Source organism: Drosophila teissieri, unplaced genomic scaffold, assembly GCF_016746235.2.
Source record: "Drosophila teissieri strain GT53w unplaced genomic scaffold, Prin_Dtei_1.1 Segkk59_quiver_pilon_scaf, whole genome shotgun sequence".
Lineage (NCBI taxonomy): Eukaryota > Metazoa > Arthropoda > Insecta > Diptera > Drosophilidae > Drosophila > Drosophila teissieri.
In genome coordinates, this window is record NW_025225018.1 from 10,810 (window position 1) to 38,430 (window position 27,621).

The 27,621-nt window shown below is 39.3% G+C and overlaps 1 long non-coding RNA gene across 1 annotated transcript in view; it reads left to right on the top strand.

The window, feature by feature from the left end:
- Positions 1 to 13,645: 13,645 nt before the first annotated feature.
- LOC122625721 overlaps positions 13,646 to 27,621 on the top strand; it is a 28,577-nt gene continuing 14,601 nt past the window's right edge. The window contains exons 1-2 of the long non-coding RNA XR_006326650.1: positions 13,646 to 14,049; positions 22,717 to 22,775. This is a non-coding gene — a long non-coding RNA (uncharacterized LOC122625721). The remainder of the gene's footprint in view (positions 14,050 to 22,716; positions 22,776 to 27,621) is intronic.

Below are 27,621 nucleotides of genomic sequence, written 5' to 3' on the forward strand. Positions count from 1 at the left end.
GGAGGTGGGTTAGATGAATGTGTCGGTGGGTCATTTCGTTCATGGGTAGAAGTGAAAAGTGAAAGGCAGCAGGATGAAGCGGGCAGCAACAACTCAATCCACCTTCCGCTGCCCTTTCCTTTCCGTTCCTTTCCGTTCCTTTACTTCCCTTTCGATCGGTCTCCTTTCGACCGACTGTTGTGGCCAGTTGACAGTTTCATTAGTTGGTTTACATGACTAAAAGGGAGAGGGCCAGGATTGTTTGCACTGTATCGCCATGTTGTGCAGGATATTGGCTGACGTTCTCTGTGGGTGTGAATGTGGATGAGGCTGGGGATGTGCATGTGAGTGGCTCGTTGTCACTGTTGTTGGTTGCCGGCTTGCTGGTTTCTGGTTGCTGGGTGCTGGTTTGTTGTCTTGTCTTGTTGTGGGACACACACCGGATGTCGACTGATAAGTTCGGGTGGCACGTCCCTGTCGTACCCTGAGCCTCTCCATTCTCATGTCTAACCAACTGAAGGGCTTTATACTATTTAAATCTGAAGTCCTTCAAAAGGCCGTTGCCGATCTTCAGTTTATAGCAGTACTAAATGCAATTGGTCAAACCATGCTTAATATATTCCATAAATATTAACAACACTTCAGTGCTTACCTAGAGTAAATTACATTTAACTTTATGGGTTGACTAACAAATTTAATTACTACAAATTTATTATTTAATAATTTGTTCTCTTCTTTTTCCCGTGGAAGATAGTTTTGGAATTCTATATAATATAAGCGTTGTAGACCCTGGAAATTATATATATTCTTGGTTTAAATCAATTATTATATGCTACATTATAATTATTTATATATTATATTTTTTATATATTCTTGATTTAAATCACTAGCCCAGTCGATCTGGCTATGTCCATTTGTCAATCTACATGAACGATTAGGGCGTATTGAAGGTATATTCGATTCGTTGAAATGTATGTATGTATAGGGTAGAAGAAAGTGTTTCCGACACTATAAAACATACATATATAGCCGAGTCCGTCGGGTCTGTCCATCGGTATGAACGTCGAAGTCTCAGGAACTATAAAAGCTAGAAAGTTGAGATTAAGCATGCAGATTTCAAAGTCATAGACGCAGCAAGTATTTTTTTTCCAAATTTTGCCACTCAAATGTTCCACTCTTACCGCCAATAAACTGCCACGCCCACACTTTGAAAAAAGTTCTGATTTTGTTTCCTTTTGATTTTATATATTTGCCTCGCCATTTTTTAATCGGCAAACTTAAAACATTTTCGACACTCCTTTTTTAACGCCAACCGACCAAAACTGTCACGCCCACTGTTTTAAAAATGTTTCATTTTTTTTCATTTTATTATTTTCTCCAATTTTTATCGATACGCCAGAAAATGTTGAAATTTATCGTTCGCACTTCCACTGCAGTGTGCACTGGCTGAGTAATGGATATCTGATCTGGTATTTTGAACGAAGATTCGTATTGTCTTCTACTGCCTATTAATATATAATTGGTTTTGATCGAATTGATACATGCTTGCGACAAATATATATGTATGTGATTATCCCATAATGTAGCACCTGCAGGCAAACACTGGTCACCTGTCTTATTCTTCGGTCCGGACCAACCAACACCACTTGCAGCTTGACCCTTTTTAAGCCCATATTCCAAATCCACTGCACAATCGAAAATGTCAAACGCACAACAGGCAAATATTTTCCTTTCGCTTTGTCCGTGATCACTCGCTCTGGTGACCCATAAAAAACGAAGACCCGGAATCACAATCGGGAAAAAGAAATAGGCAAAAACACTAAATAAAAACGGTCAAAAAGCTGAAGGCACTGCACTGCACAGGTCGGCATCCGTGTGTTGACCAAGAAGGTAGGGGGTCATGCAAAATTGAACAGACTCTTGGCCATCAGCGACGGGCAAGAACCTTAGGTATACTGGCAAAAATGATTACAGAAGCAGTCGTTTCCTGAAACCAACTGGGAACTTGTATACCCGGTACTTCCAAGAAGGTTATTATAGGGTATGATGTAATGAAGTAAAAGTATTAGGATAATTAAAGTGCGTCTTGTGGTACAGTTAATTTACAACAAAGGGTTGTTAATATTATTCGTATATTTAGTGGTCGTTTAGATGTACATATATCATATGATATATGAACATCATCAGCGGGGCTCTAAGTATTATTCGCGTGTAAGGTCACACGTATAGCTACGCGGTGTAAATATAGAGGAAATACAATTATTGTTAATGATGAAAACCAACATGTTTGAGGAAAAACTCTTGATTTTCAAGCCACTATATTTTTCCTTGAGTGAGAACGAAAAAGGCGTCGTTATACAACTTACTGGTACTCTGTACTCTGTGAAGGGAAAAATACCAACGCCAACTTTCATCCACAGCATCCAATTGTTTGCTAATTCCCTCGCCCCCGCCATATGTACAGATGTATGTACATGTGAGCTGGGACAAACACGCGATGTAGTACCGTCCTGCATGGGCCTCCGGTCTCCCAGGACCGGAACTCTTTCCCTTTCTGTCCACAAGGAGGTGCCCATACGCGTCCTTTGGTCAGCATAGAGTTCAGTTTGGCATATGTGTGCCGAACTGGGCCCTGGTGGCGGTGTAGGTGTGTTTGTCTGTGCCTATAAAAGTGAACGGAAGTTAATACGTTTACCGGTTGATACCCTATCTTAGGTCACACGGCGTGGGATATGCCACAAGTCCCTCAACACTAATAAGTCAATCTTAAGCAAAAATAAAAGATTCGTGTTTTCATGTAAAAAGTTTTTATAAATCCTGTTCATCTATGCATTTTTTGTAATAAATATACATATACATATATTTTAAATATAACATTTCTAATAGCTGTCTTCTTAGATACAAATAAACTAGAATGAAGAAATTCAACAATTGGGAGGCATATGTTATATTTTAATCATCAGACCCTAAAGGTAATCTAAGATTCGTTTTAAGCTGACAGCTCTGCGCAGGTGGCACAATCCACATTGTTTCGACCAGCTCTTATATCTGTAGTTATTCCAATCGTTGCTGATGTTCCTTTTTTGCGTTTTGGAGGGAGGCAAAATGGTTCGAAATTGAATTGCGTTAATACGCTTATAGCATATACGATTATTGGAGGGCCAGGGAATGTATCCTGTTTGGCCAGGGTTGGGCTCTCTAATAAATTGCCAAAACAAAAATCCTTATAAAAATCTAAGAGGCGCCGTAATTCTTTCATGCATTTTTAAAAAGGAAGATGATCAACATTATCAGATAATTATTTCATATGCCTCCCTATTAAATCCAAATATGCTTGGAGTTAATTACTTGCCTTAAATAAGTAAGTTAATCCATCTTATATGCAATATTATTACTCTTCACCAACAATTTAACCAGCATCTAAATGAAAACCCCTGTAAACACGCATTAATGGTGTTGCTACACACTCCTTAGTCGAAGACAGGGTATGCGTAGGCATCAAATTGAGATTAAGTGCAGGGGAGGACACTTGGGGCTGCCCGTGGTTTTACATAGGTGGCAGAATTATGTGTATGTGTGGAAACAAACAGGTGGATGCTCGGTCGGGGATACCTGGGACTTAGGTCCTTTACAACTTTTATGTGTTCCAACATGGCAGTAATTGTTATGTTGGGCTTATGGAATTTTGCTGGGATGTACGTATATTCTGCTTTGCTTATTCTGTTGAATTGAGTGCCGGGAATGCTGCAAACATTTTTGTTTGGGAGAACGCCTGGAATGGTTGCAGAAAATTATAATCCTGTGAGCGCCGCGTTTCCCCTTATTTCAGCTCTTTCACTTTTCTCAATTACTTTTCTCTTGCTTTTTAGATTTTAAATTCAGACCGGCATTTGGCCTAAGCCAAATGAATCCGCCTTCCTCATTGCCGTTGTCCTTGGCAAAATTGCATTATTATGTATTAGGTCCCCAGCCCCCGTCCTCCAACGAATTCCCAGCCAGGCACCTGGTACAGCTTCGACTGGAGCCTGGGCTGTCAGCTCCTTTGACATTTTCTTAATACACTAAAAGCCAACGTCATAGTTCAAAGTCGGAGCGGCTCTTAGGCAACGTGTAGTACAACTGCAGCAGCCACCACTCCTTCGCTTTCAATTCGCACCACCTCCCCTCTCCCCCTTTACATCAAAATACACTTGAAAAAAATTATGCATTGAACAAGTTTGAAGATATATGTATACGTATTTAATTCCGCTTTAGTATCGCCTTTTCAAAAATGATTTTACCCGTGAAATTCACGCATTTGATTGGCTTATCTTTAAGCTGACAAAAATACGCGGTTTACACCTTTCAATATAAAAGCAAGCCAATTCGAATAAGTAATTTCCCGTGCTGCATCCACTTTCTCGCTTTCCCTCTGCTATTGAAGTACGTATTTTTTCTTATAATATTTCCACTTTGATTCAATTTCTTAATACCTTTAAGTTAACATCCGCTTTGGCAGGGACTTTCTTGGCTACCGAGGAATGAAAGCGCTCCAGACACTTCATGCCAGAGCGGCGAGTACTTTGGCATTATCCTTGCAATCAGCGCAACTGTAAATCACACACACACGCTCACACACACCCTCACACACAGACCCACAGTCTCACTACGGCCCACTCAAGCGGGAACTATTAGAATAGTTGACACACAACTAGAAATGGCACCGGGAAATGATGCTCGCTCGGTTTGGTCGGAGCATCCTTTTGTATTATGGATGTGGCCGTAACACGCTAGCAAACACGCGCAGGACACACATCTACACCGTTCACCGTTCACCGCTCCCCGCTCTCCTCCGGCCTCATCTTTGCCATCCTGTCGTTTTCCCGGAGCTCCCTTCTCCAGGACGCAGGACACAGTGTCGTCCGCTCCGTCGCCGCACTGACGGATATTCCGGTGCTTGTGTCAAACGCTTGTCATTTTATACGGTCACTACCCCCGGCGTCTCACCGACATGCAGCTCCCACACTTTGGCACTCACACATCGCCGCTGCCTCGCTTTTATCGGCTTAAAATGCGAAAATTGCAAATAAATACGCTAAAGTTTTTCTACTTCGCATCGGGCACTTCGATGTGCTGCCTTGGCTGTTAAATTATTTACTCGGTTTTATTTGACGTTAAACGCTCGGGACTTCAGATTCGATTGTTGAAGTGTGCAGTAGTGCACTGCGATCAAAAGGTAATATTACCTTGTATTAAAAAGCACAAAGTATTTAATTTTGCTAAGTGGGAAAATTTCTTTCATTTCATTTACTTAAATAATATTGTAAAAGAAGTTGTGGCTGGACTTATTTTTTATTTATTTGAAATGTTTTTTTAAATCCTATTAAGAAAGTAATAAGTTAAATGTATTTATTCTAGGTTCCAAACTGTTAAGCCGTCAGATTCAGAACTTGCAAACCTTAAACCAGTCTAAGTGCAGCTTGGCAACATTTGATTGCGCCGATCATGAAAGTAGCTTCTTTCAGTGCTGCGCTTGGAGTTGCAGATACAAAACATGCGTGAGAGATATAATTTCGATCGTTAGCTCAATGACTCGTGCCATTTGCCAACGTGGAATCCTCCTAAATCACACCCGCACCAACCCTGCAATGTAGTTGGCCATGTTCATTTCGTGTACGCGCCACGAGTGCTGTCCAAATAATAGCTGGCTCACATCCATCCATCCCGGAACGAGATTGCAGATGAAAGTCTGGCCAGTCCCGGGTGTTATGGCAGGATACTGCAAAGCCGATGTAAGGCCTTACTCCTTACTCCAAAACCCAATTTCGCTTGTTTGACGTTGTGTTGAATAGAAATGGGATTGTGACTGGGGGTCGGGGTTAGATGTTTTCAGTTTGTTATCGATAAATATTCACTCAGCCGGTGATTGCTGTGAAAAGTCCCACTTCCCCGGACAAGGTCCCTGTTTTAGGCGGGAACTCCCTCTGTTTCCTCGGGCAACCCCACAACCCTACAACCCTGCGGCACCACATCCATTTGAGTCCGTCTTTTTCACCTAACCCAAAGAGTTCCAGCTTCCAGCTTTAGACGCGGCATGTGTCAGCATTTGACACATTTCATTTACATTTTTTCCTGTTTTCCCCTGCCCAGGCCTGCTACCCATTGTCCATTCAAATGTGAAAAACATATCGGGTTTGCATTCAATTTTCCCCAGCTTTATTTTTTATTTTTTGGGTCCATTTCCCAGCCACGTGCGATGAAGCTGCAGGAGAACTTTAGAAGGGTGGTGTGCTAAGTAAACACAGCAGGAATCTGTTGGTAAGGGGTTAAGGCGAGATAATTAGTTACTTTGTGTCCTTGCGGTTGGTCAGCCACCCCGTCCCTGCTCGGGCGCCAGTGGCTGTGAGGCGGATTGCAGATGTAGATGGCGCGTGCCTCAGTCTAACGGAGGCCCAGAATGGAGTTACGGGAGAAGGATGAGGAGATCCTGCAAGTAGGGAGTTTGGTTTGTCTGTCTCGGTCGTCGTATTTGTATTGGTTGAGTGTATTTGCTTATGCTCTCTACGTAGGGTAAATTGAATTTGCAATTGAGGTTCCTTTTTATTAGAGCAGGGGTTAAGAGCACGGCGGTTTGTCGATTTGATGGGCCTTTACAACATGTTCGTATCGGTATGTTTATGAATCGAATTTATAAATATTTATGAACTGACTTCACATTGGATTTTCTAAAAGTGAAGTCAAATGAAGACTTAGGTCTTCAGAAATTTCAAAGGGACACCTGTAAAGTCATCCATGACGTCTGTCGTTCATACATGAAAAGAAAATAACTTATTGAAGATATATAAAATATGTGCCAACAAAATAAAGCTATAATGCAAATAATTATTTTCTGAAATAAAATAAAGATATTAACCCTTAACGGTAACTGCTATTCATTTAAACAAACAAGCGTGAGTGTTTAATATTTTGAATTTGTTATAATTTTGAATTTGTTAATGTAATTCCGATTCTCTTCGCTACATTAGAATAAAAACAAGAGAGAACGCTATAGTCGAGGTCCCCGACTATCTGATACCCGTTACTCAGCTAGTGTAAGTGCGAAGGAGAGTCTTCAACACTGACAGTTTTTGGCGGTTTGTGGGCGTTAGAGTGGGCGTGGCAAAAAGTTTTTTGGCAAATCGATTGAAATTTACAAGTCTAATACAAAAATGAAAAAATATTAAAACATTTTTCAAAAGTGTGGGCGTGGCAGCTTTATGCGGTTTGTGGGCGTTAGAGTGGGCGTGGCAAAAAGTTTTTTTGACAAATCGATAGAAATTTACAAGACTAATACAAAAATTAAAAAATATTAAAACATTTTTCAAAAGTGTGGGCGTGGCAGTTTTATGCGGTTTGTGGGCGTTAGAGTGGGCGTGGCAACATGAATCAACAAATTTGCGCTGCGTCTATGTCTCTGGATTCTGTATGTTTAACCTCAACTTTCTAGTTTTTGTGGTTCCTGAGATCTCGACGTTCATACGGACAGACGGACAGACGGACGGACAGACGGACGGACAGACGGACGGACGGACGGACAGACGGACGAACAGACGGACATGGCCAGATCGACTCGGCTGATCCTGATCAAGAATATATATACTTTATATGGTCGGAAACGCTTCCTTCTGCCTGTTACATACTTTTCAACGAATCTAGTATACCCTTTTACTCTACGAGTAACGGGTATAATTAATGTTATGTTATTTGAGTCCTTATCTGTTGCATTTACTGAGCCGTTGTGTCAAGCCATTCCACTATGGGAAATTTGACCACTTTTTCTGGCCTAAATTAATAACTCCAGAACGGGGAAAGATATTTAGTTTGTGTTTTTTGCATGGAGTTACACTAGTCCATATCTTTAATGGTACCAAAAATTGTGGGCGTGGCACCGCCCCTTCTATGTTTTGTAATTTATAACTCCAGAACGAAGAAAGATTTTAAGTTTTTTTTTTTGCATTAATTTGCGCTAGACCATATCTATACGTACCCCAAAAACTGTGGGCGTGGCACCGTCCCTTATATTTATATTATTTATTTTCGTAAAGGCTTTCTCTAATTTTGTATGTTTTTTCTAATCTTAGCAAAAAGTAATGATTTCGTGATAGTGTTTGCATACTAAATCATTTTACAGAAGTTAACAACAAAAGTACTAATAAAAATAACAAAACAATTCAGCAACCACCTTGTTTAACTCCCGTTTAGCATGAGATTACTCTGAATTTGGAAAAGTAGGGTTAAGTCTAAAATCTATAATTTCTCCAAGAATCGGTAAAAGTGGCTTTTTAAATTACAATAATCTGAACAAGAATTGAATAAGCTACAACATGAGGTACATTTCATTGATGCAATTTGCTGCAATCACTTTAAATCTCTATTCAAAGTTAGGTCATTATCAAAAAAAATGCTTTTGTAGGGCAACTTACATTTTTATTAAATTACGGGTACAGCATTAGTTTTTTTTATATTTTTATTATTTATATATTTATATATTTTTATTATTTTTTAATAGAAAGCCCACTGATTAAAATACTTTTTACAGAATGGAAATTAACGCTTTGGTTCCAAAGATATTAGAACTTTTGTAACGAAAGAAAAACTTAACGTAGCAGATTGTGGTTTTTTGTACGCGCAACAGCTGTTTTTAACAGCTGATTTCTTTGTTGGGGCGCCATCTATTAAAATTTCTAGTATGCAGCACTAAAGATTGGTCCATTATGAATGCGTACACTAAATATTTTTTTAATATTCCGGCTTTCAGAAAATGGGTTTTGGCCAGAAAAAGGGGTCAAATTTCCCATAGTGCATTCCATTAACCGGTAGCATAAAAGAAATATTCTATATGCTTTAGAACAACAGTTGCCACAGCAAAAACTGTAACTGTTATTATTCCACATTTGGTTTTGACTACGCTCAAAACCAGTTGCGAAATAAAAAGTTTTTAGTTTGCTTTCATAGCCTTTCAACTTTCTGGTTCAGCTTTTTTGGCCATGTGTCTACAATTTTGTGGCAAATTAAATAAGCAAGCGAAGCGTTTATACACTCATACAAAAACCCTTAAATATACCACCAATTACGTACATGTGTGTGTTAAAACACCTCGCTGGGAGTCTGAGCGCAGCGAAGTATGCAACAATATATATGGAACCGCGCTGTTCGTGCCGCATTTAAATCTTAATAAGCGTGTGTTCAGCTGCTCAGCTTTAATGTGGTGTGCGTGTGTCAGAAAAACCTTTTTTCGAGAACGACTGCCGAAAGTGAGTTTGGCAGTGAGCACATCATGTGAAAATATTTGGGGCTGGATTAACCGGTTACGGTCTTAGTACTCAATCAAGAAAATTATAAGATAAGCGGTTCTTTTTTTCGTACGAACCAACATTCTGAATAGGCTTACAAGTATGATAAATACTTGTGCCAATAAAGAACAATATTTATTTCATTGTTTATCTCATTATCTTAAACCGAATTAAATAACTCTGCGAAGGATATTATAATTTTAGTTGTGCACACCTCACAACATTTTCTTTTCAGGATAGAAACGAGATAGATTTTGACGGAAAGTAAATAGTTTATAGAGTCGGTCCTAAATGTTTTCTCTTTTTGCTATTTGAATGGCAAGGACATGTGTAAAAAGTTTTGGGAAAACCATCAAGGGTATTGGCTCGTTCTATTGTTATCCTATTTCCACGCAGCTTCCGGCTTTGCCTTTTGAGTCGCACAGAGACAAAAGTTTTGTGTCCAATTTAGTTAATTAGCAGGCTCACATGTAGAGTCTGGTACCGTTTTTCTTTATTTCCCATCACGAAATGTTTATCACATTATCAACGTGGCCCCGTCTTTGCTGGCTATTAAAGTTTTCTTCAGAAACTTTTTTCACGCATTGTACAACACTTTTACTTCAGTCTTATCCCGACCATTTCGGTAATATCGAAGAGCCGTCTAGGAATATGCCTTCTGGACTTCTTCGGCCTTATCGAAAGAGGAAGTAAGGTTCGACTCACTCACACAAGCCATAAGGAGGCTGTCTCGCCCGGCAGGACCGGGTCAGTGCTGGACATAGTTTTGGAGATAGGCGGATTAAGCGGATTAGTTTTTCAGCCCAGGAATCGGGCGGGACATCAGTTCAGGTGGGCAGAGGCCATTAGCTGTCGTCGCCGGCTTTTTGCAGCTGCAGAGGATGGAGAACTCAAGCTAGTTATAAATTGTTGGCTATTAGTTAAATGAACTTGCCGCTTTCTGGCTCGAGCACAGCTTGGCCATTTGAGTTAGCCACAACTAAGCCGCTGGAGCCAACTTAAATAGATTTACATTTAAACGTTCCTAAGAATTTAAGCTGATGAATGGTGAATGATTCACAGAAAGGCAGAGGTAAATTAAAATATTATGTTCAAAAAACATCTATGACTGACTTGTTTGATAGTTTAGTTAAGAACATTAACTGGAAACTCTATAGTAATTAAATATACCTTTGTAAAGGTATAATTAAATCACCTTTGTAAAAAAATACGAATGGTTTACCTTTATATTGGGCACACTTGATACATAGATTCGAGAAAAAATGCAGGACCAAATTGATAAGGGACTCACCCAGCAAGGATTTGCATAAACCAAATCGAAATTGAGTGGATTGTGCAGCTTATACATACAAAAGTGGGCGGAGTGGTCGGACCACTGAATCGGTGGCAATCGGCTGTATTGACAATTTCAGCCGCATTTCATGACAATTAGAGTTTATTCAAAATTCAGACGACCTAATTTCATATGTCAAACTGTTCGACAGCTATCCCAACACCACCCACTCGCAACCCACTAACCGCCGACCACAGGCAGTTAACTTTTTGGCACAGATAGGAATATTTTGTGGAGCATGTCAAAGTTTTTTGCCTCTTGATTTCCTTCACTTCGGCTCGTTTATGTGCGAAATTGAATTTTCTTTTTTATCAGGTGGAGCCAGGTGGAGCCAGGTGCGGCCGGACTTAACCCACACATGCACGCAGTCAAATGAGATTAATAATAATTTAATTAAAACTCGTGGGCTTAATGCATTTCGCTTGTAACGGACTTCAATGCAGGCTCCCGCGCAATGCTTTCCTTTTCTAGGGTTTTTGTGCCTGAAATGAAATTTAATTAAATTTTGCACTTATCGTTTTTGCACAACCCACACGGACAAAGGCTTCAAACGCAAGATGGGCTGCCATTCGAATGCACTGCCTGAGTCCATGCAGTTTTCCCCAATTTGTATAAACGTTACTCGTAGAGTTAAAAGGTATACTAGATTCGTTGAAAAATATGTGACAGGCATAGAAAACGTTTCCAACCATATAACGTATATATATTCTTGATCAGGATCAATAGCAGAATCGATCTGCCACGCCCACCCTTTTGAAAAATGTGTTGATATTTTTTCATTTTTTTATTAGTCTTGTAAATTCCTCTTTATTTTCCAATACACTTTTTGCCACGCCCACCATAACGTCCACAAACCGCCAAAAACTGCTAGTGTGGAAATTTCTCCCTTGCCGTTCCACTAGATGAGTAACGGGTATCAGATGGTCGGGGAACTCGCCTATAGCGCTCTTTCTTGTTTTTTCGCTAGAGTTCAGGCCCACTTTTTCTGTCAGTTATTTTCGATATATGTATGTATGTATTTTTCTTTAGTGTTCTCTTATTTTGAATCAATTAATTGACTTTTCCGATTGGCTTGTTGTTTAGGTTAGTCAGGTGCTGCAGTCATAATAATTTTGAAATAAAAATCCCTCTGGATTTTTAAAATAAAGTAAATAGACTAAATACATTCATATAATTTCATGAAATAATAGTTAGTTCATAGTTATCCCAATAATTCTGCTCTATAATCATATAATCATTTCAAAACCACCTCTTCCTCTTGCTTTGTATTATTCAGATTTTGTATGCCCTACCATTGAGGCAAATTGAACAAGTTGACTTTTATGTAAAAATATTATTTTATATTATTAGAAAGATTTAGGTAGGTCTCCTGCACAAAACACTTCCACCAGGTACATACTTTTCCACGAATATAGAATACCCCTTTACTCTACACTCAGGGAAAAATTAACGCTTTTCGATATCAAATCAAGAACGAACCGCACTCTACGGAAAACTCGATTTTTTTGATTCAAGAACAAAAAGTTAAATTCAAGAACGAATAATTGGACACCAAAATTATGAATTTGAGAACGAAGTCAGGATCGAATTACTAACATTTGATGGGATTAAGTATAATAAAGTACTAATTTAAGATCGATTAGTATGGGAAGTACTTAAATTAAATAATAATAATTTTAGACCTGAACTGGAAAAATATTAATATGTCACGATTCAAGTTGTACAAATTGACAACTGAAGTAAGAAAAACGTGTACTTTAAGTAAGAAAAGTTCCATATTTTATGAATGAGATATTCTTATTTTCAGAGCAAACACTTTTAATTTAAGAACGAATCGCATACATTTCAGCTTAAATTGGTTATTTTTGTTTATATTCTCTTAAAATTGGTTTTATAAAATGATCGAGGAATATACATAAATGAGAAATGATAAACCTTTGTTTTCCATGAGTATCAATAATTTCGCTTTTAAAATGTGAGATTCGAGCACAAAAAGTACTTATTCTAAGAACGGTTGTCATACAAATTTTAAGTAAGACTGAGAACATTTTTAAGAACGTTCGAACCCAGATTATGCGTTCTTTCGTTTTCTGAGTGTACGACTAAGGAGTGTTACGACTGGTTGTTAAGGTGTTTGTCGCTTTTAAAACTAAGAAAAATAATTAATATCATTTTATATATAATTTATAATTAATAGTCTTCTTTTGTGGCTTTGAAGCATTGATTTTAAACTCTTTAAAATAAAAGTTAAATCAAAAAAAACGATTCTAAACAAATAGTTTTGTATCCTCGGCAAGTTAAATTATTATTTTACTTTCATGGAAAAGGCGATTCTAGCAGCATTTGTGGTCCTAGCACTGAAGGTCATTAGGGACGTTGAAAAGAAACTGCGATACAAATGCAGATGAGAAATACAAACGCCCGCTGAGGTGGGGTCTAATTGGAATCGGGCTGTTATTGCGGTTCGCCCATTTATAATGAACTGAAAATATTTGTGTAATCCTTTGTCGCCGATTTGGCATAAAATTAATTACATAATTTAATTTAAAAACAATTCATTACACTTGCATTCGTATACTGTTGTTGGCCATAATCCCTTGCATTAATTGGAGTCAGAATGCGTTGGTAAAAGAGGGGGTTTTAAATTTAGCCCATATTCCAGACACTTTTCCCATTGAAACGAGTAATCGAACAGGAAACTGCAGTGATCGGAAAGTCGAATCAGAATTTCTGCTTCTGTTAAGCTTAACAGTGGGATTTCTCACGAGTGAGTCAACTCAATTCTTTGGTCCACTCAACTCACTCAGTTGTAGGTGCGAGCGGGATGACCATAGTGGCGGTTGCGCTTTGAGTGGCACCCATGCTACGGTGTGACCACGCGTGCGCAGAACAAAAATACCGCGAAAGCGCAAAAGTACCAGAATTTCCCTCGTATCGCGCGCTCTCTCTCTCTCTCTCGTTGAGCGCAAGCACCCACCCCCATGCGCCGCCTGTCCCGTTGTTCATCGGTGTATCTGCTTCGCCCCTGCTTTGGCCACTCATTCGGCGAAAATTAATGGTGGTGTTCGGTTCTACGTCGCGCAAGGCAGTCTCTAGAGTCTCGCAGAGCTAAGAATACATCTTAGAAAATCGGCAAAAAATATCCAAGTTCAGCCAAGTTTGCGGTGTGTAGGCAAGTCATCAAAAAGTAACGACCGAAATAACGGCAGTTGTCGCATAGCAAATGCCAATTGCAAATTGCGAGTAAAAATCGCAAATTAAAGTGTGCGCAGGCGAATAAAGAAACAAAGAAACACAATTAACAAACGTGAAGTAACAATCCGGCAAAGCGAATAAACCCGATATCGATTCCGATCTGCAGCAGAAAAACGTGAGCTCCTTTCCTCTGCTGCTTTTTCCCAAGCGGTGTATTGTGTTCTGTGTTATGTGCGTTTGATTAACAACAAATTAAGCATAATTAAAGCGTTCTCTCGACGTAAAGCGTATTTTTTCTGTAGCTTACTATACTCCAACCGGCAAAAAAAAGCCGTCGCGTGTTGCTGTCTGTGTGTTTGCCTGCGTTGCGTGTGTGTGTGTATTGCATACAGCTTTTTAAACTTTGTGCAAAACCGAAAAGCAAAGGAAGAGGAACAAACGAAACGAACAAAATACATAAGTCCAGCATCCACTCAAATTGATTTTTGTTCTCCGTCGTTATTTTTCCTATTTGTCTTCTCGCGGTCTCCGCTCTTTGTTGTCATTGCCGATTCCCTTTGTGCCTGCATTCGCCGTGATACCCTGTAAAATCCGGAAATGGCCAGGACTGTGATGAACCCTGTTTGTTTTGGTGCCGAACCACCCCTATTTACACCGCCTTAAGGGAGGCGCAGACTTTTTGCTCCTATTTCCGTAACGAGTTCTGCATTTCTGCTGCCCAAGAAATCAGAAATCTAGAAACCAGTCCTAATACGCTCTCTATACCCTGGCAAAGAAAAAGAATAAACGCGCGTCTCTCTCTTTCCATTCCTTTGTCTCTCCCGCTCTGAGCGCAAGTCGCTCCTCTCGCTCAATCGTTCAATTGCCAGACAAACTGGCTCTAGGTGCACTAGTGTGCGTGTGTGTGAGAGTGGCGTCGGGTAGTGTTGCAAAGGGCCGCCCAGTTGGACTTAAAAATTCTAATTGGCGTGGGCAGCGACTCGGGCAAAACGCGCGTTTTCTTTAATTTCTTCGTTGTTTCTCTTGCCGCTAAGGACTTACGTACTTGTCTCAGCAAACTTTAGACTTTTATTTTAGCTGCAAATACTGCTGCGTTTAATTATCCTTTGTACCCCAAAATTTTTAAAAAGGTATTATTTTAATCGGAAGTATTGGGACATTTCCCACCTGTATGTGAATATTTAGATAATTATTTCTGAAACGCGCCTTTAAATAAGGCGATAATACTGTTTATATTTATTTTTTAAACTTAGTTTAAAAGCTATTATAATGGAACTTTTCCATCCGTTTTTTTATTGTGTATTCAGATTGCGTTAGAAGACCTATCAAGTCTGACAACTACATACATATGTATGTACATATATCCATTTTAGTTTCGTTGTTTTATAGAAAAATTGTATTTTTGTTTTCTTCGAGGTGTTTAGTTTAAAATCGCCTGAGAATCAAAATCGAAATTTAGATTGAATAAATTGTTAAAAAATAGTCTATTATATATCATTTTTCTAGGCGATTATTTTGTTCATTTATATTTTTGTTTCTTACACGAAAGTTTTTGGACAACCGTCACTATGTTATTTAGTGGTTAATCAAATATTTGTCATTGAATATATAATTTCATTAAATATAGTCTAAAATGTCACACATTCTAAGTCATCAAGTTGGATGAAGAGCATTTGAGGGGGAACAATTTAAAAATAGTTTTAAAGCTTTAATCGATAGAGTTTCAAAAGCTTATTCTCGAAATTGTTGAAGATGTCTTCCGGGAGTTACTATTAACGTCATTTTCTCGAAACCATTTTTTTCTGAAACAACTGAACCGATTCTAATCTAAAGTTTTTTTTTTGCCGAAAATCCCAAATTTTTTTTTTGAGCCTGTTTACTTGTTTAATATTCGAAAAAAGTTTAGTTTATAGACGACAATAAACACTCCCGAGTAAGAAAATGTTTTGTTTGGTTTTTTCATATTAAAGTTGTGGCTAGCATCTTACACATCTTACACAATCTACGATGTCCGCTGCGATATGACTTCCAAAATCTTTTAACATTTTCTTAAATTACAATTTTTACTTATGTAAAAAGGTGGCAGGCATCCAAATAAATATTATTTGGATTTAAAAAGAACTGTCTTCAGTTCCCTACAAAGCGACTGCCAGAAGACCTTTTTTTCAGACTCAAAATGTAGTTCCCCCTTAAGCTAAATGAGTATATTCTTCGTGGAAAAGTCAGATGACGCTTGGCCAAACAAAGTAAGTTGGAATCTACAGGGCTAAGAATCAATTTTGGCGGCCAGACCTTTTCCCTCACTTCCACTTTCCATGATGTCTAATCACTTCCGCATCGCGAAAAGTTTGACTTTCAAAAAGATGTTGCCAGAGCTCCTTTATGGTACATACATATGTATATACAATGTGACAGAAATATAGGTCTTATCAAACCCTGCCAAGGAAACAAATTCATCCCGACGAACTTTCGCAGCTTTGCCGCATTGTTACCGCCTAAAGCTGGAAAACTCAAATGTGATTACTTCTGAAGGCGAAACCTTTCATCGCGTCGCTGGACTCGAAAACGATTTTGAATAGTTAAACCATACAAGAAATAAAAATAAACCTCATCTCAATACCAAGAGGTCTTTTCAGAAATATGTCAGTTTATTTTAATGTTTTTCTATAGCAGGGACTACTTCAATTATGAAACACGAAACGTTACATACAGTGTTGATTACTTATCACTTAAACAAATGTCTAATTGAAGTAAATTAAAGGGACAATTTTAGTGGACAAGAAAAACATTTATTTCAAAATTTTTTGAACCGAATTTGTAAAATTCTAATATTTGCTTCCAAACTATTTTAATATTTTTTTTATTTACGACTGATAAAGTGCTAAGTTATTCTTACGTTTTTTTAGTGCGGCGCTCTATATAACATTCCTCAATATAACCCCCTGATTTCCCTTGTTTTGTTGGGTAATATCATTTACTATATTTACGAATATGGGGGAGAAACTTGGACGAACTCGGCCCACTGCAATTATTTCCATCGGTTAATCATAGCCACCAATTAGCGCTGAAATTATTTTTTATTGCATTACATGGAGTAACTAAAGTTAACTAAAGTTAAGATTGTGAAAATATCGCAAATTTCGCAATAATTTCGATTTTACGTGAATTTAAGAATGAAGTTAAATGAAAGAAATGAATAACTTATACTATAACATTTTGTGTAAAAATGTAAAACTTAATACTTGAACTATATATATTATTAATAAATAATTAACTTAAAGTTAGCTGGTTAAAAAACGTACCATTTTTTACAATCTGAAGATATTATTGTAGGTACACAGGTATCCAAACATCTTGTTAGGCTCAGTCCCAGCCAGTTTCCTGTATCGCTTTTCTTTTCATGCTTTTGTTGCATTTTCTTTTTGGGCATGTGTTTCCACCTCCCCTGCTAACTTTTCGCACTCGGCCTGTTTTGTGCAAACGCTTTGTCGCTGTCGTGTCCGTCGTTTTCCTCTTTTCCATCTTCTTCGTCGTCAACGTCATCAGCGTTTTGCCTTTGTAGTGTGCATTTTCTTTGCCGTTTTCCTTTTACTTTCCCCCGTCGCTTTGTGCTCTTTCGTTCGTTCTGCTGCGTTGGATTTCAACCTGTCAAGCGGCCGAAAGGGGTCGGTGGGTGGTACGGTGGTGTGTGTATCTGTGCTTGCGTTGGGTTAACTGCAGACTGAGGCCTGTACTTTGTTGCATTTTCTAACTGGTTGGGCTAGGACCCATCGCCGCTGCACAGTGTATTCTGCATTCTGTAGGCCGTTGACTGCATCGAGTGGCGTCGCCGTCCTGCCGCCTCTTCGCCCCCTGTCGCTCCACCACCCCCTCTAGCGCCGCTTATCGTTGACCCTGCGCGCCACTTATTGCGTTCCTCTTCGCCTGCATCTTCTGATTTCTGCTGCTTCTGGTGGCAGGGCAGTGCATTTCTTTTGCTTCGAAGCCCCACCAGAGCCGAGCACTCAACCCTTTTAGTGGTAGCTACAGTTGGGGGTACAGTGGGTACTCTGTGATTGAATTTACCTTGTACCGTAAATAGGATACTACACTAAGATGGCTTAAATAATTAATTAATTAATAACTAAGAAAATTCTCTTGTGGCTTAATGAAATCGTGTTGAGTCCTTATCTCTGCACCATTGAGCATTATAAGTATTGGGGTTACGGTCTGATCTGTAGTATTTTCCAGGCTTTATCAGCATTACTCACTACTTTGCCCGACGACGAAAATGTTAAAAAGTTTTCTCAATAACTTCAGTCCAATGCATATCTTTATTTTGTCCAAATGAGTGGTCATATCGAGTTCGCCCTGTTGTGCAGAAGTGGCCATAGGCATAGGCTCTCTCTGTAAGGGCTTTTGGCTGGTGGTTCTACCTTGCCACTTAACCGCTTTTCCGTCTTTTGGCTTTTGTCTTTTCGCACTCTCCACCAGATGGATGAGGTGTGGTGGATCAGGCGGGGGACTCGGTGCAAGAGCAACCACCTAACCTGCCAACCAATTGGCATATGCCACCAAATGTCATTTAACCCACCCGAGCCCACTCCTATCCGCTCTCTTGGCTGGTGAAATATGCAAGGCAAATGTAATCATTATTGATTTTGTGGTCTCTCTGGAACGGAGAACTCGGAGCTGAATCGGTCCGTAAAGGAGGGGGCTGACTGGGCATTCGCACACATTAGTATGTTAGATTATCCGACCCGTTCGCTGCTGAGGCTGCTTAAATATGCAAGCCGTTGACGATCCTTCGGGGTGGAGGAGCAGAGGGCAGTCGAATGGATGGGGGCGCCTAAGAACACCAAGGACCCGTCTACACATTAGAAATTTAACAGGTTAATGTCCAAAGTCGTAAAGGAGACCATTTATTTATGGCCACATTCCGACTTCCCTCGCACTCAGTCAGGCGCTCCTAATTTTCATAAAATATATGAGACCGCCCCCACTCGAATGTGTGCGTGTCGTGAACATAAAAATCTGTAAAGCAGACGCTTGCCTTGAGAGACCTTGAAGGGCTTGATAATGACTGCTGCCACTCTAACCAACCAGCCCAGCCCATCCCTTCCACTCCTTCCATTCACCCCCTTTGTTGCCAGCATAAGCTTTATGTTTGGTTAGCTCCTTCGGGGGGTTGGAGGAACAGAAACACTCGCTTCGTTTTCGGGCCAGCTGTCAGATTTGTCAAAGGAGTGAAGGACTCGAGCGACTTGGGGCAGCTTGTGTGGCAGGAAGTTGCTTTGGCGGCGCAGCAACGGGAGGAGAATATGCAGGAGCTTTGTTGGGAGGCGTGTGTGGAGGGGTGTGGATTTGGTTTCGGAGGGAATGTATCTATCAATCTTAATAATTGCATGCGAAGGGTAAAGCTGGAAATGCAAGTATCCTGCGCTTGTTTCTTGGTTTGGCAGACTGGAAAATACATGGCGTAACCAATATTCACTGAAGGTATACACAATAAGAATTTGGAAATGAACCCTCTGCTAAATAGATAAATAACGACAAAGAAATCTTTGAGAAGCAATTAAGTAATCAGTTACAATAAACATATAAATTATAAATCTAATTAAACCTTTTATTCGGCAAATTTTTCGCATCCTATAACTTACATTAATTATTTTGTTTTTAATACAAGTTAATCGTTATTCTTATCAAATGTCTAATTTTAGAAGAACCTAATACATTTGAAACCTGGAAAAAAATATATTTAAAGTTAATGGCTTAAACCTTCAAATTTCGGAATTATAATAAGAAAATATTAATAACAAAAACTACAAAAAATGTATGTTATTTTCCAGTGATAACACATTTTATAGACTTTAGTTATTTTTAAAAGCATTTGGAATAAAAAGTTTCTCCCGTACCGATGCTCGAATAAACTTGTTGTCCAGGAAGTACTTATCAAATCAAAATGATATCTGGCTAAACTGAAAAATATTAGCAATCTCAACCAGTTCGATTTGCATCTCAAAATGTGTGTCTGCAGTGCGGATAACCAGTTGGGTGGGCACATTATTCCGAAAGTAGTCGATGTTTCATCAATGCTGCTGACAGTTGAAAATGTATCGACCAGTTGGCTAAATTGCATCTTGTTGCAGCCCGTCCAATATAGCCAGGCAATTTTTTTTTTTTACAAATCAAAAACGCATTCCTCCTCCCGTTTCCCCCTGTTGCCAAGTGGCATCTCGTGATGCATGTGTCTGGCCAGACATTCATCCATCTACTCAATCATGGGTTTTGACCATTTCTAGGAACTTTTTGAGCCGCCGCAGCAGCTGTCTTTCCATGTTGTTGTTGCTAATTACCACACAGCCAAATAGCGAATCGCAAAAAGGCAAACCAGAGAAACTGCAATAAACATTGATTTTCCAAAGATGTCGAGGCGGCTTTAACCACTTGACCATATTGTTGTAGTCGCTGAGCCTTATTTGGCTAGGGCAAAAAGATCTTTCATTCCCAAGAAACTGCAGCAAAAAGTTGCCCAATTTGTTGAAGTGGCGTTGTCGAGATAGTTTTTACCTTGCCAGCTCCGAACCATTAGCGCATGTAAGCAGCCTTGCTTCCCCGATGCCAAATGTCAACATATCAATTCCGCTCGCACCTAATATATGTATCTCTGAGTATCTCTATGTATCAATGTGGCTACAAATCTTATGGCACGGCGGCAGTGTGAACAATTCTAAACGGGTCGACATCGACAGAGACTCCGACCTGTTTATGCAAATCAAGCGAGAGGCCGAGAATATCTTGTTCGCAAATTTCTATTCAAAAGTTGATCAAAAATATACAAAGGCGAGAAAAAAGTAAATACTTTTTTATTGAGTTAAACTGCCTGCAATGTGTGGGCTAGCCTATAAAGGCTTTCAGCGAGCAAAAAACACCGAAGGGGCCGCGGAAAGTCGGGAGAGCATTTCAATTGCGTGGCGTACGAGATTATTAAGGCAATTTGATGATTAATATTTGTAGCTCGTAGTAATGCAAGCGTATCAGAGATTGCGGGTGATTGGCTTGGAACGGAATTTAGTTTTACAGAGTCTTTAGCTTATAGCGTCTTACTTCCGACTTTAATAGGAAAATCGTTTAGTGAATTTCTAGTTAGAAATTTAAAATATTTTATGAAAACCCTTCATTTCCAGCATACCAATAATAACTTTTTCCCGCGCGCTTTGAGATTAGTATTTTGACGGCAGTACTATCTTACCTTTCTTATTTAGGCAAATGTTGTTTTTTCGCTGATTTCGTGTAAACATTTTGTCCGGCAATTAATTATTTTAAACGTGACGCATAGCGAGAGAAGCTATTTTTTACTCTCGCCTCGTGTGGAAATGCTCTCCAGCTCGCCGTTTGATAAACAATTATGAAGGCTCTCTAAAAACGCCTACTGTTTCTGTTTATTTGGTTTTGAATATTTTTTGCTTGTTCGTTTTGATCAAGTAAACTAAATAAGTGTGAGTGTGTGTGTCACAGTGGTTGGTTTGGACTTTGTTTATGTGCCGGCATTTTCATTCATAGTCGGTCGTACAGTTTTAGATGATAATTCTTTTTATGCGAGGGGCAGCACGCGCTATTTTCTTATACTAAGCACTCATATCTGAATCTGAATACATGCACATGTATCTGTAGGTGAAAATGTGTGCTCTGTGTGTTACGGCATTATCATTAGCTCTTGGGAATATTTTTTCTCCTCTCAGGCAAGTTCATTAACTTTTGAATTGTGCGCGGGGGCAACAATTTGTCAAAAAATCTGTCAGACATGCGATTTTTAAATTATTATTTTATATGCCCGGATTATGTGCACATAACTTCTGTCTACACTTTGTATATTTCTCGTTCTCTTTCTCAGATTCTCGATCTACACTGACCCATATGCGGTGTGAGCAGAGCATTTCTTCTCCATAATTCCCTATTTATGTTTGTCATGCGAGCTTCCAAATAAAAGTTTGACCAAGCAATTAAAAAGGCCCAGACAAAGTTGTGTCCGGTTTTAATTTTTGGAGTTGTCGTTGATTAGCTGTTGCTGCCCCACTTGACCAACTGATGGAGGCACTGACTGACCGACTGTCTAATTGACTAACTAACTAACTGACTGGCTAGCTACCTGCTGAGCTGGTTTACTTTATCTTTTAACATCTGTGTGTTTAGGGGTTAGCATTACCAGTTCCGTTTCGTAGTCCAATATGACGTCACAATGATTAAAAACCAGAAGAGACTAGGCTAGGTTGAGCACCTGACTATGGGACAACAATGGATTATGGTATAATTCAGTCATATTTCGCATAATATTCGTGCGAATCGTCGTTTAGGATAGGCATGACCCCTGCTTTTGAATTCAAGTCAAGGGTACAAGTGTCTAGTAGCGGTTTAATAAAACAGGCATAGAAATCAAGCCGATTCTTCCTGATGCTAAGAATCTACTGTACCACGCATGACAGTAAATAATATCAGATTATCGATTTGCATGCTTTAATTAATAGGAATTTATAAAATGAACGTAGTATCTCTTCTTTGATGCGTTTGCAGTGACCGAAGAGTAGTTTTCCGTTTTCTGGCCAAAAATAAACATTTCGAATGTGTTTTCCAACAGCTGGTGGCCAAAGTAACTTTGCCCCAAAAGAAAAAATCCAATAAATTCATCTTTTAGCGGACAAGTTTGTTTATCCTACTCTCCCTAGCTCATTTAGTTTTCCGTTTTAAAATTATTTACTTTGCTTGAGATGCTATTGAATTGGAAGTTTTAGTGAGGCCAATTCCATATGCAAATGTTTCCGGTAGAGATTCTGATTTACTACTTGAATGATTTAAACTATTTTGTTTTCCACTTGCCTAACAGCGTATGTTCATTAAATTCTCTGTTTTCTCTCTTTTCAGGTACGTGTCCATGCATTGAATTCTGTGCCAGCGATTTTTGAATACATCTCCCGTTTTGTGTAAGGTCTTTTCCCCGCCCACTGTCTGGCTGTGAATAGATTTCTTGGAATGGACTTTTTCCAGTAGCAGATGTTATAGTAATTACGGCATTCATCAGTCTAGTTGGCTCGCAAGCGATTTAGCCATCATCAAATTAGGATTAATAATGGGAACAAAGTGGTGCAGATTAAGGCGAGACAATCGCGTGGTGATTATTTTAATAAGGCGAAAAAAGATTATATTAACCCTAAACCCTTCATTTCATTCATTATTGCCAAATGCGCTGCATATCTTCTTTTCTACAATTTTCTATCAAAGACCTTTTAACTTTTGCCTAATTGAATTAGATATATTACAACAAAAACGTAGGATAATCACTAGCGCAATCAATATTTGAAGAACTAGGTTTCTGGACCCGAGGCGCTCCCAAGAATAGTTAACAATTTCCGGGCCTGAGAGGAAGTTGCTTATTTTGAACTGCGGATTTCTGATCCCCGCTTTCAATCAGTTTTATTTGCGGTGGGTTCGGGAGTGGATTTTGAGAACCACATATAAGTTTGATGGCTGACAAACAAGTATTAAAGAAATGGTTGAAAACTCATTTTCTTCGGCAAGGAGAAAAACTAGTTATTCCTGCATCTCTTCTGCCTGTTTTTCGGGTTATGAAAAGTTTTCCCAGACCGGGCAGCTGTCCGGCGGTTATCCAGTAGCAAAAACTCGTATCATAGCCGAGAAACGTTCGTCTCCATCCGATTGCTCTGCGCTCGGCCTGGACCAGAAACTTTTCCATCATAATCTACTTAACTTTTGCTGCAATCAATTGCAAACTTGTGTAGCAGCGTTGTGCCGCCTCATTGCATTTTACACAGCCTCCTCTCAGGCGGTTCTCCACCCATATATGTGCAAGATTTCTTTGTGCAGATACAGAACGAACCGAGAGATACTTTTCCTTTGCCAGTGCCTGTGCCATTGCCTTTGCTTTTCGAATTTGTTAAGCGGGCCGGGCCGTTAATAGAAAAGTTGTCAATGTTTTTTAGACGGCGGAGGAAGCAGAGGAGGCTGTCAGTTGCGCTTATCTTATCAGTGCAAAACGGGGAGAGGTGAAGTTGCAACTTTCTGCTGCCTGTCTTGTGCATAGTCTGGGCTGCGGATGCATCTGCGTTTCGTCCGGTTTCGAATCTGTGTGTGTTGCCTCTGCAGCGAATACAAACGCACTATGTTCGAGATTCTCCTACAAGCAAGCTATAGAAATACGTACACAAAAGAGAGAGAGAGAGAGAGAGAGAGAGTACACACACAAAAGCTTCGCAGATATAGATACAGCCCACAGGCGGCACATGCATTCTGTAGATACAATATCTTAAAGATGCACTGAAGCGTAATTGCTGTTACCTATTCCAATACCGTCTCCTCCCTCTGCTGTCGCCCATCGCCTGGCAGCGCAGTCTTGTTGAGCTTGTTAATAGTATTGGACAAAAACAAGAATGCTATTGGTTTTGCCCAGAAGCGAAGGTTGCAGAGTATTTATCAAACAAAGGGCAATGTTCTTTACATTGCAAACGACGGAAATGATTTCTCCTCTAGTGAAACAAATGTAATGGGCCAGAGATTCTTTGTAACCGAAGATTACGTTGAAAACTTTAGATCAGCGTTGCGTTTCAAAAAAGTTCTGGGTTAGTTCTTTTAACAATTTACGGAACAAAATATGAAAAATATATACAATCCATTGAGGTTTGATAAGGGTAATAATTGATAGTTTATCCGACTACTATGGGCAATGGGTCATCTATAACAGTGGGATTACCGATGATATAACCCTACAAATAATGAACTATCGTTCGACCTGCTCAGTCATCTTGTGGCTGAATTTCCAACTCTCAATTTGGGGCTGGGGGTTCGGATGCTTGGGTCAAGCCATATTGAACTCTGAAGCCCCAAAGCCCTCGTCTTCCCAATGCTTCTAAATATTTTGTTTTTCAAATTTGGCACATGAGTCTCTCACTCGCTCTTTTCGATCTGGTGCGAGTATAAGGCATTGTGCTCTACTGACTTCTGGCTAATTGCTTGCTGCCGCTTTGTTATTGCTGTTGGCAGTATCTATCTGAGCGAGTAAGTGGATGTATCTGTGAGTATCGAGTATCTATTTGCCATTGCATTGTTGTCTCGTTTGCGCAAATAATTGTAATTGATAGTTTGACTTTTACTAAGCGGGAAAGAGAGACTCGGATGCATTGTGCATTAGTTAAGGGCTTAGTTTACGGCTCTGCTTCTCTGTTGTTACTTCTCTTACAGGGTAATTGGATAGCTACGAAAGTACGAAAATTCAAAAATAGTCCAACCCAAAGACCTTTAGCTTGACTCGGGACGCCATCGCTTGAATCACTTGAACTGTGATATTTTCCGCATCAGACCTTTGCAAACCAGTTTTCCCCCACAGTAAGCGGCATTACTCATACGCCAAGTGGAACATTAGCACTTCTCCGGAGACTAGCTCAATTCTTCGTCAAATTATGTGCATTTAAAATGTGTGAGCAAAAAAAGAGGTTTATTTTCTTCTTCTTTAGCCGTTTTTGTTGTTATTATATCGCATGCTTAATCGAATGTTTAAGTTCTTATCCCGCTTCCTTACTACACTGGAAACAAGTTGTTTGAATCGCTTAAGCTTATTTTCAACAAAGTTTAGATAGCTACAACATTACAGATGTTTTATTATGGAGTTATATACACTTAAGGCATTTCTTTATTTATAAATATAGCCCATACATGCAATATAATCAGAGTTCCGGAATACCTTAGTTATATATGTATGTATACATAGTTAACAATATTAAACGTGCGATATGCATGTGTGTGTTTCTCGATCCGTTGGCTACTTGCACTCTTCTTTTTTTTGTTGTTTCTTCGGCAGTCGGTTGGTTGTTTTTATTTTTTTGCGAATGTCGAGCGTTCATTGCCCGCGATATGCTGTTTCTGCTTTTCTTGCCCAGTTGTTTGTGTTGCTTTGGCTTAGCTGCATTTAGATTTTTTTATTTATTTTTAACGCACACACAATTTGTTAATCTGACTCGCTGTGCGGTTGTTTTTATTTTTCGCATATTTTTGCATTTTGTTAGGATCCAGACAGATACATACATGTATGGAGAGGCTAGAAGAGTGTTAGGTGGGGTGATGGGCTAGCAATCGTCGCCTATAAGGTCACATACCTTCTTCGAAATACTCATCTCTCCATTTATCTTAGGGTGATATCAATTATGTGGTGAGCATAACCTTAAACATCAGATGTGTCTGTCTTTATGAATTTCAGGTGTTTCGAATTATATCGTACTATTTTCTGTTATCGTTAGAACACGACCTATTATAAAGTTCTTGTTTAAAGGTGTACTCACACTGAACAAAAATGTAGGATTTTTATATGGTCTCTTTAATTAAAATCATCAACGAATAATACAAAATATATTGATTCTAAAATTAAAAATAGGTGTGTTAAAAGGTCAAAAGTAATCCTCTTAACTCCAACTAAATACATAAGTGTAACTGTTTTTAATCGTGTTCTAATCGCGATTTGGGGAACATATTACTACATTTTTATCGCGCTTGTATTCCACTTCCCCCCTTTTTGGTGACTGATAATCGCTACGGCCGATTGCTTATCAATTTATGATCGAAGTCGCATTTTTTGGCTCTGCCGTTTTACTCGCCGGTTTTTCAGTCACTTAATCAGTCGGTTAAACTTATATGAATGTGCATTTTTGTATTTAAAGAACTCCGCGTGCAAAGGCAACATTTACTCGTTCTGTTTTGCTGCTGTACTTTATATGAAGCTTTAATTTAACTGAATCGGAAGGAAGGAGAGGCGGCCAATACAAGCTGTTTCGCATTTTATTTGAAATTCTATTTTTATTCACTTGCCCATGCGTTTTGCTGGCCGCTTTTTTGCTTTGTTTTTGCTGCTGCTTTTTGCCTCGCATTTTTACTTTGGCCTGCCAACTATTTTTGTTTACTATTATATTTACTTTGTGTTGTTGTCGCTCGTTGTCCCCGCCGGCATTTGCAAAGGGGCGTGGCAGAGGGGCGGAACGGAGGTCTTAGTGCGTTGATTTCCCGACCTAGCCGGCGACAATATTTGTTGTGCACTCGACGCCAAAGCCGCCAGGAGAGGCAGGAAAGCCGGGAAAAGCGCGACGTGAAGCGGGGTGAACCAGAATCCACGAAAGCGGGTATACTACAAAATAGCAGGGGTACGGGGGAAGGAACACGGCGAGGGGCAGACAAAAACCAATGGGAAGGCAGTCCGTCCGGTATTTCTAGCACTAGACTGAAAGAGCCTAGGCATTTTTGCGGTTACAGTGGGCCAAGCGCTCATAAATGTGAACCAAATCCAATAAAGTTCTATAATAGTAAAAAGTAAAATTGAAAATTAAATCGGCCTAGGTATATTCTGAAATACATTTTAATATAAATGTAATTAAAGTGTAACCAAGTGGTTTCTGGAAAAAATATAATTGCTTTTGGGGCTTTATATCAGCTCAGAGACTCGAAAATGGCCAAATAATTCGGCCGTTAAAACATTTTGAATGGAAACCGTTTAATATCATAGAAATACATGCACCTAGTCCTTATTGATTTTATTGGCTTTCTTCGCCTTGCAATAGCAGGGACAACAAACTCAGAAGTGAACTACTTGAAGTCAGTGACTTATTAACGTAAGCATAGGTAATACGTTGTGCTGACAATTCCAGATCCATTTCTCTTCTACTACGTGACTTGACACAATTTTCAAGAAATAAATATTTTAGCTTTAATTGGGAATTACGCCGCAATCCCCGTTTTGACCACAAAAGCTTCCCACACCTGATTGTTTATGGT